The sequence below is a fragment of the Eumetopias jubatus genome, unplaced genomic scaffold (assembly GCF_037043125.1).
Source record: "Eumetopias jubatus isolate StellerSeaLion01/CBP00866 unplaced genomic scaffold, mEumJub1_p1.0 scaffold_2, whole genome shotgun sequence".
Taxonomy (NCBI): domain Eukaryota; kingdom Metazoa; phylum Chordata; class Mammalia; order Carnivora; family Otariidae; genus Eumetopias; species Eumetopias jubatus.
The window spans coordinates 151,699,266-151,712,531 of NW_028274808.1; positions in this window are offsets into that span (position 1 = coordinate 151,699,266).

Genomic DNA, 13,266 nt, shown 5'->3' on the forward strand with positions numbered 1-13,266 from the left:
CCATAAATCAGAATTATTATATATGTACGAGTCTGTTTTTGGCTTTCATTCCACCAATATTCTACTGTCTTAATTGTTGCAATTTTAAATCTCAACAAGTTATAATTTTAATCCTTCAGCTTTGTTCTTTCTATCACAATCATTTGACATGTTTGATCACTGGTATTTTCCATAAATATACTATAATCCTCATGTAGGTGATGGAATTGTGATGCTAATTGTTTTGATGATTTAGAGTAATTTAACTCCCACTGTCAATAAATCTTTTTAAAAATCATTCTAAAGGTCTATCAGGCAGGCTGCTTCAGAGCGATGGGGAATTTGTTACAACTAGCTGGTTCTGTGAGCATGAGTCAATAGATGCATTTAATTTGTTGTAAAATGAGTTCTTTGTTCAGAAGCAACGTTCTGTGGAATCTCATGGCATTGAGTAAGATATGCTGTTAAGTCTACACTTTGTGATTTTGGCTGAAATATTGAGGACATGGGAGGTACTTGCCATAGGGCCATAAGACAAGTCTACCTCAGAACGAAATCAGAAACCCAGTTTTTAACTTTCTGTTCCTTGGAATTATTTCTGTGATTTTTTTTTTTCATTTAAGTGTATTCAGAGATGCAGAACTGTGCCAGTGATAATCACAGACTTGTTAGGATTAAACTTAACTCAATTTTTTAAAATTCTTTTATTGTTATGTCAATCACCATACATTACATCATTAGTTTTTGATGTAGTGTTCCATGATTCATTGTTTGTGCATAACACCCAGTGCATGATGCAGAATGGGCCCTCTTTAATACCCATCACCAGGCTAACCCATCCCCCTACCCTCCTCCCATCTAGAATCCTGTTTGTTTTTCAGAGTCCATCATCTCTCATGGTTCGTCTCCCCCTCTGACTTACTCCCCTTCATTCTTCCCCTCCTGATATCTTCTTCTTTTTCTTTTTCTTAACATATGTTGCATTATTTGTTTCAGAAGTACAGATCTGTGATTCAACAGTCTTGCACAATTTGCAGCGCTCACCATAGCACATGCCCTACCCAATGTCTATCACCCAGCCACCCCATCCCTCCCACACCCCATCAATCCAGCAACACTCAGTTTGTTTCCTGAGATTAAGAATTCCTCATATCAGTGAGGTCATATGATACATGTCTTTCTCTGATTGACTTATTTCACTCAGCATAACACCCTCCAGTTCTATCCACGTCGTTGCAAATGGCAAGATCTCATTCCTTTTGATGGCTGCCTAATATCCCATTGTGTATATATACCACATCTTCTTTATCCATTCATCTGTCGATGGACATCTTGGCTCTTTCCACAGTTTGGCTATTGTGGAAATTGCTGCTATAAACATTGGGGTGCACGTACCCCTTCAGATCCCTACATTTGTATCTTTGGGGTAAATACCCAGTACTGCAATTGCTGGATCGTATGGTAGCTCTATTTTCAACTGTTTGAGGAACCTCCATACTGTTTTCCAGAGGGGTTGCACCAGCTTGCATTCCCACCAACAGTGTAGGAGGGTTCTCCTGTCTCTGCATCCCCGCCAACATCTGTCATTTCCTGACTTCTTAATTTTAGCCATTCTGACTGGTGTGAGGTGGTATCTCAGAGGTTTTGATTTGGATTTCCCTGATGCCGAGCGATGTTGAGCACTTTTTCATATGTCTGTTGGCCATTTGGATGTCTTCTTTGGAAAAATGTCTGTTCATGTCTTCTGCCCATTTCTTGATTGGATTACTTGTTCTTTGGGTGTTGAGTTTGATAAGTTCTTTATGGATTTTGGATACTAGCCCTTTATCTGATATGTCATTTGCAAATATTTTCTCCCATTCTGTCGGTTGTCTTTTGGTTTTGTGGACTATTTCTTTTGCTGTGCAAAAGCTTTTTATCTTGATGAAATCCCAATAGTTCATTTTTGCCCTTGCTTCCCTTGCCTTTGGCGATGTTTCTAGGAAGAAGTTGCTGTGGCTGAGGTCGAAGAGGTTGCTACCTGTGTTCTCCTTTAGGATTTTGATGGACTCCTGTCTCACGTTTAGGTCTTTCAACCATTTGGAGTCTATTTTTGTGTGTGGTGAAAAGAAATGGTCCAGTTTCATTCTTCTGCATGGGGCTGTCCAATTTTCCCAACACCATTGGTTGAAGAGACTGTCTTTTTGCCATTGGACATTCTTTCCTGCTTTGTCAAAGATAAGTTGACCATAGATTGAGGGTCCATTTCTGGGCTCTCTATTCTGTTCCATTGATCTATGTGTCTGTTTCTGTGCCAGTACCATACTGTCTTGATGATGACAGCTTTGTAATAGAGCCGGAAGTCCGGAATTGTGATGCCGCCAGCTTTGCTTTTCTTTTTCAATATTCCTCTGGTTATTCGGGGTCTCTTCTGGTTCCATACAAATTTTAGGATTATTTGTTCCATTTCTTTGAAAAAAGTGGATGGTATTTTGATGGGGATTGCACTGAATGTGTAGATTGCTCTAGGTAGCATTGACATCTTCACAATGTTGGTTCTCCCAATCCATGAGCATGGAACGTTTTTCCATTTCTTTGTGTCTTCTTCAATTTCTTTCATGAGTATTTTATAGTTTTCTGAGTACAGATCCTTTGCCTCTTTGGTTAAATTTATTCCTAGGTATCTTATGGTTTTGGGTGCAATTGTAAATGGGATTGACTCCTTGATTTGCTTCTCTTCTGTCTTGTTGTTGGTGTATAGGAATGCCACTGATTTCTGTCCATTGGTTTTATATCCTGCTACTTTACTGAATTCCTGTATGAGTTCTAGCAGTTTTGGGGTGGAGTCTTTTGGGTTTTCCACATACAGTATCATATCATCTGCAAAGAGTGAGAGTTTAACTTCCTCTTTGCCAATTTGGATGCCTTTGATTTCTTTTTTTGTCTGATTGCTGTGGCTAGGACATTTAATACTATGTGGAATAGCAGTGTTGATAGTGGACATCCCTGCCGCGTTCCTGACCTTAGGGGAAAAGTTCTCAGCTTTTCCCCACTGACAATGATATTCGCTGTAGGTTTTTCATAGATGGCTTTTATGATATCGAGGTATGTACCCTCTAACCCTATACTCTGAAGGGTTTTGATCAAGAAAGGATGCTGTACTTTGTCAAATGCTTTCTCTGCATCTATTGAGAGGATCATAGGATTCTTGTTCGTTGTTTTGTTAATGTATTGTATCACATTGACTGATTTGTGGATGTTGAACCATCCTTGCAGCCCAAGGATAAATCCCACTTGGTCACGGTGAATAACCCTTTTAATGTACTGTTGGATCCTATTGGCTAGTATTTTGGTGAGAATTTTTGCATCCATGTTCATCAAGGATATTGGTCTGTAATTCTCCTTTTTGATGGGGTCTTTGTCTGGTTTTGGGATCAATGTAATCCTGGCGTCATAAAACGAGTTTGGAAGTTTTCCTTCCATTTCTAATTTTTGGAATAGTTTCAGGAGAATAGGTATTAATTCTTCTTTAAATGTTTGGTAGAATTCCCCTGGGAAGCCATCTGGCCCTGGGCTTTTGTTTCTTGGGAGATTTTTGATGACTGCTTCAATTTCCTTAGTGGCTATAGGTCTGTCCATGTTTCCTATTTCTTCCTGGTTCAATTTTGGTAGTTGATACATCTCTAGGAATGCACCCATTTCTTCCAGGTTATCTAATTTGCTGGCATAGAGTTGCTCATAATATGTTTTTATAATTGTTTGTATTTCTTTGGTGTTGGTTGTGATCTCTCCTCTTTCATTCATGATTTTGTGGATTTGGGTCATTTCCCTTTTCTTTTTGATAATTCTGGCCAGGGGTTTATCAGTCTTGTTAATTCTTTCAAAGAACCAACTCCTAGGTTCGTTGATCTGTTCTACTGTTCTTTTGGTTTCTAGTTTATTGTTTTCTGCTCGGATCTTTATTATTTCTCTTGTCCTACTGGGTTTAGGATTTATTTGCTGTTCTTTCTCCAGCTCCTTTATGTGGAGGGTTAGGTTGTGTATTTGAGACATTTCTTGTTTCTTGAGAAAGGCTTGTATTGCTATATACTTTCCTCTCAGGACTGCCTTTGCTGTATCCCAAAGATTTTGAACAGTTGTGTTTTCATTTTCATCGTTTTCCATGAATTTTTTTAATTCTTTTTTAATTTCCTGGTTGACCCATTCATTCTTTAGTAGGATGCAATTTAGCCTCCATGTATTTGAGTTCTTTCTGACTTTCCTTTTGTGATTGAGTTCTAGTTTCAAAGCATTGTGGTCTGAAAACATGCAGGGCATAATCCTAATCTTTTGCTACTGGTTGAGATCTGATTTGTGACCTAGGATGTGATCAAATCTGGAGAATATTCCATGGGCACTAGAGAAGAATTGTATTCCGTTGCTTTGGGATGGAATGTTCTGAATATGTCTGTGAAGTCCATTTGGTCCAGTGTGTCATTTAAAGTCTTTATTTCCTTTTTGATCTTTTGCTTAGATGATCTGTCTATTTCAGTCAGGGGGTGTTAAAGTCAGCCACGATTATTGTATTGTAGTCAATGTGTTTCTTCGCTTTTGTTATTAATTGCCTTATAGAATTGTCTGCTCCCATGTTAGGGGCATAGATATTTACAATTGTTAGATCTTCTTGTTGGATAGACACCTTAAGTAGGATATAGCGTCCTTCCTCATCTCTTATTACAGTCTTTTGTTTTAAAATCCTATTTGTCTGATATAAGGATTGCCACCCCAGCTTTCTTTTCGTGTCCATTAGCATGGTAAATTGTTTTCCACACCCTCACTTTCAATCTGGGGGTGTCTTTGGTCTCAAATGAGTCTCTTGCAGACAGCATATTGATGGGTCCTGTTTTTTAATCCAATCTGAGAGCCCGTGTCTTTTGATTGGGGCATTTAGCCCATTTACATTCAGGGTAACTATTGACAGGTATGAATTTAGTGCCATTGTATTGCCTGTAAGGTGACTGTTACTGTATATTGTCTGAGTTCCTTTCTGATCTATGCTGCTTTTAGGCTCTCTCTTTACTTAGAGGACCCCTTTCAATATTTCTTGTAGGGCTGGTTTCGTGTCTGCAAATTCCTTTAGTTTTTGTTTGTTCTGGAAGCTTTTAATCTCTCCTATTTTCAATGACAGCCTAGCTGGATATAGTATTCTTGGCTGCATATTTTTCTCGTTTAGTGCTCTGAAGATACCTTGCCAGTCCTTTCGGGCCTGCCAGGTCTCTGTGGATAGGTCTGTTGCCAGTCTAATATTTCTACCATTGTAGGTTACATATCTCTTCTCCTGAGCTGCTTTCAGGATTTTCTCTTTGTCTCTGAGACTCGTAAGTTTTACTATTAGATGTCGGGGTGTTGACCTATTATTATTGATTTTGAGAGGGATTCTCTGCGCCTCCTGGATTTTGATGCCTGTTTCCTTCCTCACATTAGGGAAGTTCTCTGCTATTATTTGCTCCAATATACCTTCTGCCCCTCTCTCTCTTTCTTCTTATTCTGGGATCACAATTATTCTAATGTTGTTTCATCTTATCGTATCACTTATCTCTCGAATTCTGCCCTTGTGATCCTGTAGTTGTTTCTCTCTCTTCTTCTCAGCCTCTTTATTTTCCATCACTCAGTCTTCTATATCACTGATTCTCTCTTCTGCCTCATTTATCCTAGCAGTTAGTGCCCCCATTTTTGATTGCACCTCATCAATAGCCTTTTTGATTTTGACTTGGTTAGATTTTAGTTATTTTATTTCTCCAGAAAGGGTTTCTCTAATAACTTCCACGCTTTTTTCAAGCCCAGCTAGTATCTTTAAAGTCATGATTCTGAACTCTAGGTCCGACATTGTATTAATGTGTGTATTGAGTAGGTCCCTGTCTGATGGTACTACCTCTTGTTCGTTTTGCTGAGGTGATTTTTTTCGTCTTGTCATTTTGTCCAGAGGAGAATAGATGAATGAGAGAACAAAATGCTAAGAGGTTAACAACGTCCCCAGCAAATATACTGTATACAAATCAGAAAAGACCTTCCAGTAAGTGGTCGCTTCTCTGTTCAGAGAATTGTTGCTACTTTCCTCTTCGATCTCCTGTTGAGTTCGTAGGTGTTCAGAATCTAAACTTAACTCAGTTTTAAGAACTAGTGAAAAAGTTCATGTTAGCCTGTTTTCTGGTTCATAGTAGGGTATGTACAGCAACAAGACACAATTAGTTTTCTGGGCTATACTCAAGAGTCTCTCCTTAGGTCGTGGAATTTCAATGACTCCTGAATGTTCTATTGCAGATGATAACATGAGAGTAGCCCACACTGGTGACGTGTTGTAACTGTGTAGGAATAGGGTGGGGGATAATAATGATATTATTATATAATTTTCATTATATCATTATAATATCATGATATTATTATATTATTATATAATTTTCACCTCATGTCCTGGAAGGTCTTTCTTAGTTCCTTACTCTTCCTGGACCCATTCCTTCAAAACTGAAGAATTCATGACACAGTATTTCTCCTTTTCATATGAGGAGAGAGGAGAGTTTCCAGTATCAGAGGGGATGACATCTATAATAAAATGTTAAAATGAATTGGTCCAAATGATTTTAAGAGAATGTCATCATATGAAGTCACTGTATCAAAAAGTAGTTTTCCCAATCAAAACTATAAAGCACTGATAAAGGTAGGTAAGTAATTAGGTGAGTAGATGAATGGCAGGTAAAAAATTAGTATAGTATTTTCCTATATACAGAAAAGTATATTAAAATGTTAAGTACCTAGTCATGGTGTCAAGCTCCAGATCATTATTAACATATTTTCTACTCATAACCCTTCATATTCTTATAAAAATGCAATGTCTTTGTGCTTCTATACCTCCTTATAGGTTTTGTGGCAATAGGGAAGCTACCTAAAACCCCTGAATTTAATACTTTAAAGACAGCACTCAGTGGTTGTCAAGTGCTGTCAAAAATATCTTCTCTTCGCAATTTCTTTCCAAATTGATATTTAATGGCTATAGAACATGCTGTCATTCAAGGTTGTTGGCAGTGTGAAATGATCACTATTTTCTTATTGGTTTTGGCAACTTGAAAAATACATGACCATCACAAGATGAAAAGGGACACCATAATCTTCTGACCTGGTGGAAAATGTTAAAGTGACAAAGGAAAAAAAGGCACTCAAAAGAATTCTCCCTTTTGTAAGTTCAGAAAACAAACAAAAATCAATATTCCTGTATATGTGCAAAATACACAAAAGTTTTACTTAGAACTTAAATTAATTCCTTGTTTATCTTAAAACAAATTTTTAAGATTGGGTAAGTATAATAACCAAAATGTAGTAAGGAAGAGTTCACATGATTTCAAAAAGTCTTAGTATTGTCTTTTTTGTTTTGCTTTAATTCTACTTTTTCCTATATTCAATTTTAGGACTTTAGAACTTAGATAATACTGTACTATGATCATATAGAAGCTACCAAATTAACATAAGGAGATACTAGCTCCTGCTTATTGTTAAAGATAATTTGAACATTTTGTGTGAAATAAAGTATTGATAATATTAACAAAATTTACAGGAGAAAAAAGTGAATCAATAATAAGCTTTATAATTTGATTCTGTGGTCAAAGATTATATGAAGATGCTTTTGTCTTTGTTTTGAGATATGAACTTTGGGCAGCTCAAAATATCACAGGCAGAGCTGATGAACTACACTCAAGGCTAAGCTGCTAGGTTTAATGTCCAAATCTTGTCAAAAGGGAAAAAAGAAAAAGAAAACAAAAGAAAAGAAAGAAGGGAAATGAGAGAAGAGAAGAGAAGAAGAGAAAAGAAGAGAAGAAAAGAGAAGAGAAGAGAAAAAGGAAATGAAAAAAGAAAAGAAAAGAAGACATTTCCATAATTGCTGTGAACTATACTCCACAATTTGTATTATTGGCTTTTCTGTGCCAGGAACTTGCATTTGCTTGAAACATTTTTGCCTCCTGCACCACTACTTACCTCTTTTCTGCCAGTTATTTACCCCTGTACCTTTCTTCCACAGTTACCTTATTAGTCTAAGACTTAGAACTTCTTATGACTCTACTTGTTCCCCTCCTTTCCTTTATTTGTCACCAGCCCCTGAGTCAAACTATGGTCTGGGTTCTTCTGCATGGCATATCCTTGGCCATATGCTTCTTTATTAGCTGTGGGAAGGGTGGGAAAATAAGTATGTCAGAGAGAGGAAGCATTTTCACAGCCCAACTGAGTAAATTCCTCCAAAATTTAAAGCATTCAAATCTAGCAGAATAGATCAAAGTAAAAGTTTCTGTTTTAAATACAAGTATCTGTAAAAAAAAAAAAAAGAAGCCTATTCTTGTGTTTTATGGTTGGTGTTGGTATTGCTTGTGGTTGTAAGGTGGTATATGTATATTTGATTGGTTTTACTTTTATGTATTTTGTTTTCAGTCCACTGAGACAGGGTATAGGTTTAGGTTGCAATATGAATAATTCAGCTTTATTGTTAGGAAGATAGCAAGTTATAAATACAAGTGCTGAAACACTATCCTAGTGAGTACTATGACAATAGTTTTCCTTCTACTTTTGCTAGGCAACATAAAATGTATTTCTGTCTCTGTCCAGGTTGTATGTCATGTCTTATTCAACATGAAGTTTTATTCCAATCCTTGTTATTAACCTTCAAGTATAGTATTTTTGCCACAATCCCTCCTAAAATTTTCATTGAGATCATGAGTTTCATGGCATACTGTAGATAAGTATGAAAAATACATGTAATTCTATGCTTCCACAATCCTTAAAAATGTAGTTTCCTGTAAGATTCTAAAGCCCTGCTTTTCATATACCTTTAAGTTACTGTGTTTTCAAAAAGTGTCTTCTAATAAAATAGAAAAAAGAATATACTCTTAGATGATGTTTGCATTCTCTTCAGCTAATTTTATATAACAGCTCTGTAAACAACTGTCAAATAAAATCTGACATTTTAGAAGAGACTTAAGCAAACTAACAAATTTTTATGAAATGACAAAACTATAGAACAAGTCTCCATTACCATTTTTTATTTATCATAAAAGAAAGTATTTTTGCTATCTATATATAGACTTGCAATTAATAAAGTAGGATCAAGTATAGGAAAGTAATTATTATCCATTATTTCAGATCCCATACATGATTTAATTTTTGTTTGAGTTGGAATTGTATAAAACATGTTTAATCCATTAAATTAGAAACAAAGATAAATTCTTTTGTCTCATTTGATTCTAAATAACAATGTTTTGCAGCTGAAAATCTAGTCATCAGTTGTTAAGCTTACAGATTTGTTGTATCAAACAAGATAATGCATTTACAAATACATTGTAAACTTTGAAACATTAAAATAAATATTTAACATTACTGTTTTCAAAGATAAAGCAAATGACCTAGAGCAAGCAAACTTATTTAATTAAGAAAAGACACATGCCTGCTTTAGAAAAAAAATATAGTGTTCCCAGCCGCTTATTACATTTTATTTTCACAGATTGCTATTTATTTTATAAAATAAATATTGTGGATGGTGTGTGTGCTCTAGCTAATTCTTAAGCAAATGTTATCAACTCATATTGATCAAAAGTGACTGTTAAACTTACTAAAGCAAAGCAAAACAAAGAATACATTTTGGCTGACAGCTTATATGTCTTATATGAAATGTGACTATTTTATATTACCTGTAATGTAATTAACAAAACAACAGCACTGGAAATGAAGTTCCATGCACCTTGAAATATGTGCACCTGGACATTCTTAAAGTAGGGTCAATGCTTAAAGTAGGGTTAATATAACATATTATATTAAACATCTTGCTATCTTTGAATATCCTAGTAGTGGTGGTGGTTGGGGCTATATTGCCTAGCAGCCACTTAATTATCTGCAATGTATATGCAAATACTCAGACTTTGATGAGGTCTTTACATTTCACCTCTAAGCACCCCATTAGTAATTCATGAATCCACTGACTAATGTTTCTGTGGCATTCATGCAGCAGTGAAATATTAAGCAATAATGACTTCAAAGGTGGAAGAACCACAAAATAACTCTGTACCTTTGAGGTCATTTTTACCATTTGAACACAAATTATATGAGTGCACTTCATTGGCTTCAGCATTTGCAAAGCATTGCTAATGAATAGGGAGGATATTTAGGAAATGGAGTGCAGGAGGTGGATATAAGATAGAACACTGACGCTTAGCAGAATTGATTCCAAATATAAAAAGAAACACATTTATTGCTTTTAAATGGTCTTAAATGCAAAATCCACAGATAAAACAGATTATCAGAAATTCCAGGGAATGCACTAAAGTTGTTCAATCAGCATTATCAACTTCAGGTGTTTACTTTTTGTGACTCTTGGCACAATGGGAACTCACAAGTAATCATATATAAAAGACTCTTTGCTCTGTACAGTAGTTGTTTTTGAAAATGCAGTCATACCAGACAAATTCTACCCTCCTTAGGATTGCTTAAAAGCAATTTTCCTCTAGGTGACTAAATTGTACATTGATATATATTATCATTGTGTTAAAAATACTAAAAATGATGTAGTAAATCAAATTGGCTCAACCTTAACTATAAAACTTCAACATAATAAAAAATGATAAGGGAAATATTAATTTGCAAATGGTTCATTTTTTTAGCATTTGGGAAATCATTATGCAAGATGGTATAATGTTAATGTAAAAATATATTTTGAAATATTCTAGATGATTTAATTCAATGGACACCCAGCAATCATACTATAGTATGTATTAACTACAAATAAAGACATGTGCCCATATTACCATCAGGTAATCAGGAAAATCAGAAAATCAACAATGATATATTAATACCATGTAATTCTCCGTCCCTGTTCAGATTTTGACGATTATCTCAATAATATCATTTACAGAAAAAGGATCTAATCCAGCATCACTCATTTCATTTAGAAGTTCATCTGATTAGTCTCCTTCAATCTGGAACATGTTTCTATTCTTTATTTGATTTCAAGGTCCTTGATGCTTTTAATGATTATAGGCCAAGCATTTTGTAATTCACCCCTCCATTTGGTATATCTGATATTTTTATATGATTAGATTCAGGTTATATAGTCTTGGCAAGAATATCACAGAAGAATATTCTGCTCTTCTCACTGCATCCCATGAAGTGTACTGAGTGCATGTTTGTCCCACTACCTGTGATATCAACTTTGGTCACTTGAATAAAGTTCTATTTCACCACTGTAGAGTTATTCTTTTTACCTTTGTCATTAATATTTTATGGGACCATAATTTGAGACTATGTAATTATCATTCCTCATTGAAATATTATATCTTACTATTAGCAGCTATTGCTGTTTCTTGTCTGAATTAAATTTAGGAATGATGGTGGCAAAGTAATTTTCTAATTCCTTCATTACTTCAAAATGATTAGTTGACATTATCCCATAGGAAATACCTCCCTAGTCTTCTCATTTATTCATGTCTTCATTTAGTTTATTTATATCAGTAAGAACACATGAATTGCTAGTTTATTCAACAAGTTATAATCTTTTCCTCTTATTACCTGCATTGATGTTTACATTGTCCCAGTTGAGGCCAATAGGAGTCCCTTCCTTGTCTTTTTGACATGTTCCCATTATTTTTTCTGCAAGCTGTAACTTTCTGAAATAAAAAGATATCCCTTCACCAGCACTGGAATCAGCTGTTTCTTCAAGAAGCCCTTGAAATGCTTTAACAAGTAACATCTTATTCAAGTGATCAAAGTTAATATCACAAGGAGTGGGACAAGTTCATAATGTGAACCACCTTATGAGATGCAATAAAAAGAACAGGACATTCCTTTGTGATTTTCTTGCCAAGATTATATAACTTGAATCTAATAATGCTATTTGGAAACTAAGATGTGAATGTTAAATATGCTCCCTGCTGTTGGAGATTGTTGTTCTCAGGTCTTGTATGTGGGTAGAACTGGGGCTACAAAATATAAACAGATATGTACATCTATATTTTTCTATATTTCTCTTCATATGTTGAAAATAGTGCACAGTAACAAAACCAAATTCAGTCTAATAGCAAAAGGTTCATTGTAGTGTGTTATCCTTTATAATATTTGGTCGTACATGGGATGCTAGAACCTTTTGACCGGGAGAAAACTGGGTTCCATTATCTTCAGTATATTGACTAATATGGTCAATCCTCCTATTAGTAAACAGTCCTTTTCACCAGAGAAGCCAATGAACCTCTTTATGGTTGCACTTTTCATATTGCTTGTGCTTTGAAATCCTGGACCAGGCAGCTCAACCTGGACGGCTGTCACGGTAGCTCACTCTCCACATTAACATCTTCTCCATAAAGCCCAGGCTCTGACACCCTACCCTGGGATTCATAGATGTTCTTGTCACTCCAGTCCAGTTCTGACGCCCAATCAGGTTAATGCTGCCATTGCCCAACCTGCACCAGGTACCCCTACATTGCTCCGTCTCATTCAGCCTCTCCAAATGACTTTCAGACTAAATGAATCACAGAAGGAGATTTAGCATGATCTTTCTCTCTCTCTCTATATATAATATATATTGTATGTATATATAATTATATGTAATATATAATGTACATAATGTATGTTAATACACTGTATTTTATATGCATATAATATATATTGTATATGCATATATAATGTACATTAATTAAAATATATAGGCAAAATATTTGTATATAAGATAAATATGCATCATAAATATATATGTGTGTATATAAAATATGCATTATATGCATATATAAAGTATATATGTATATATATGCATGTATACACATGTCTGTATATATATTTATATTTTTATAAATCATATCGATCGTAATCTTAAATACTAAGGCAACTTATTCTGGCAAACTTTATATTATGTATTTTACCAAAGAGAAAATGAGGTTCAGAAGTGTTAAGTGACTTGTTTAGGGTCACCCCACTTCCAGGTGCCAGAGTTGGGATTTAAACTGATCTAACTGGTCTCAGAGCCAAAGCTTCTTGCACCACATTGCACTGGCCCCTATCATCTTCATCCTGAGGCAAAAGTGCAGCTTGTATTAATTATTGATTTGGGGGTTGCAAATAAATTTTAGTAAGTAGGTGGATTTGCAAATTTATGGTATCCACTATTGGTGAAAAAAACTATTAGTGTATTTATATATTTATATATATTTATATCTATGTCTATATATGTATATATAACATGTATATGTATGAATATATATGAATGTATTGAAGACAGTTTTCCCTGTATTTTTCAAATTCCTACACCATCTG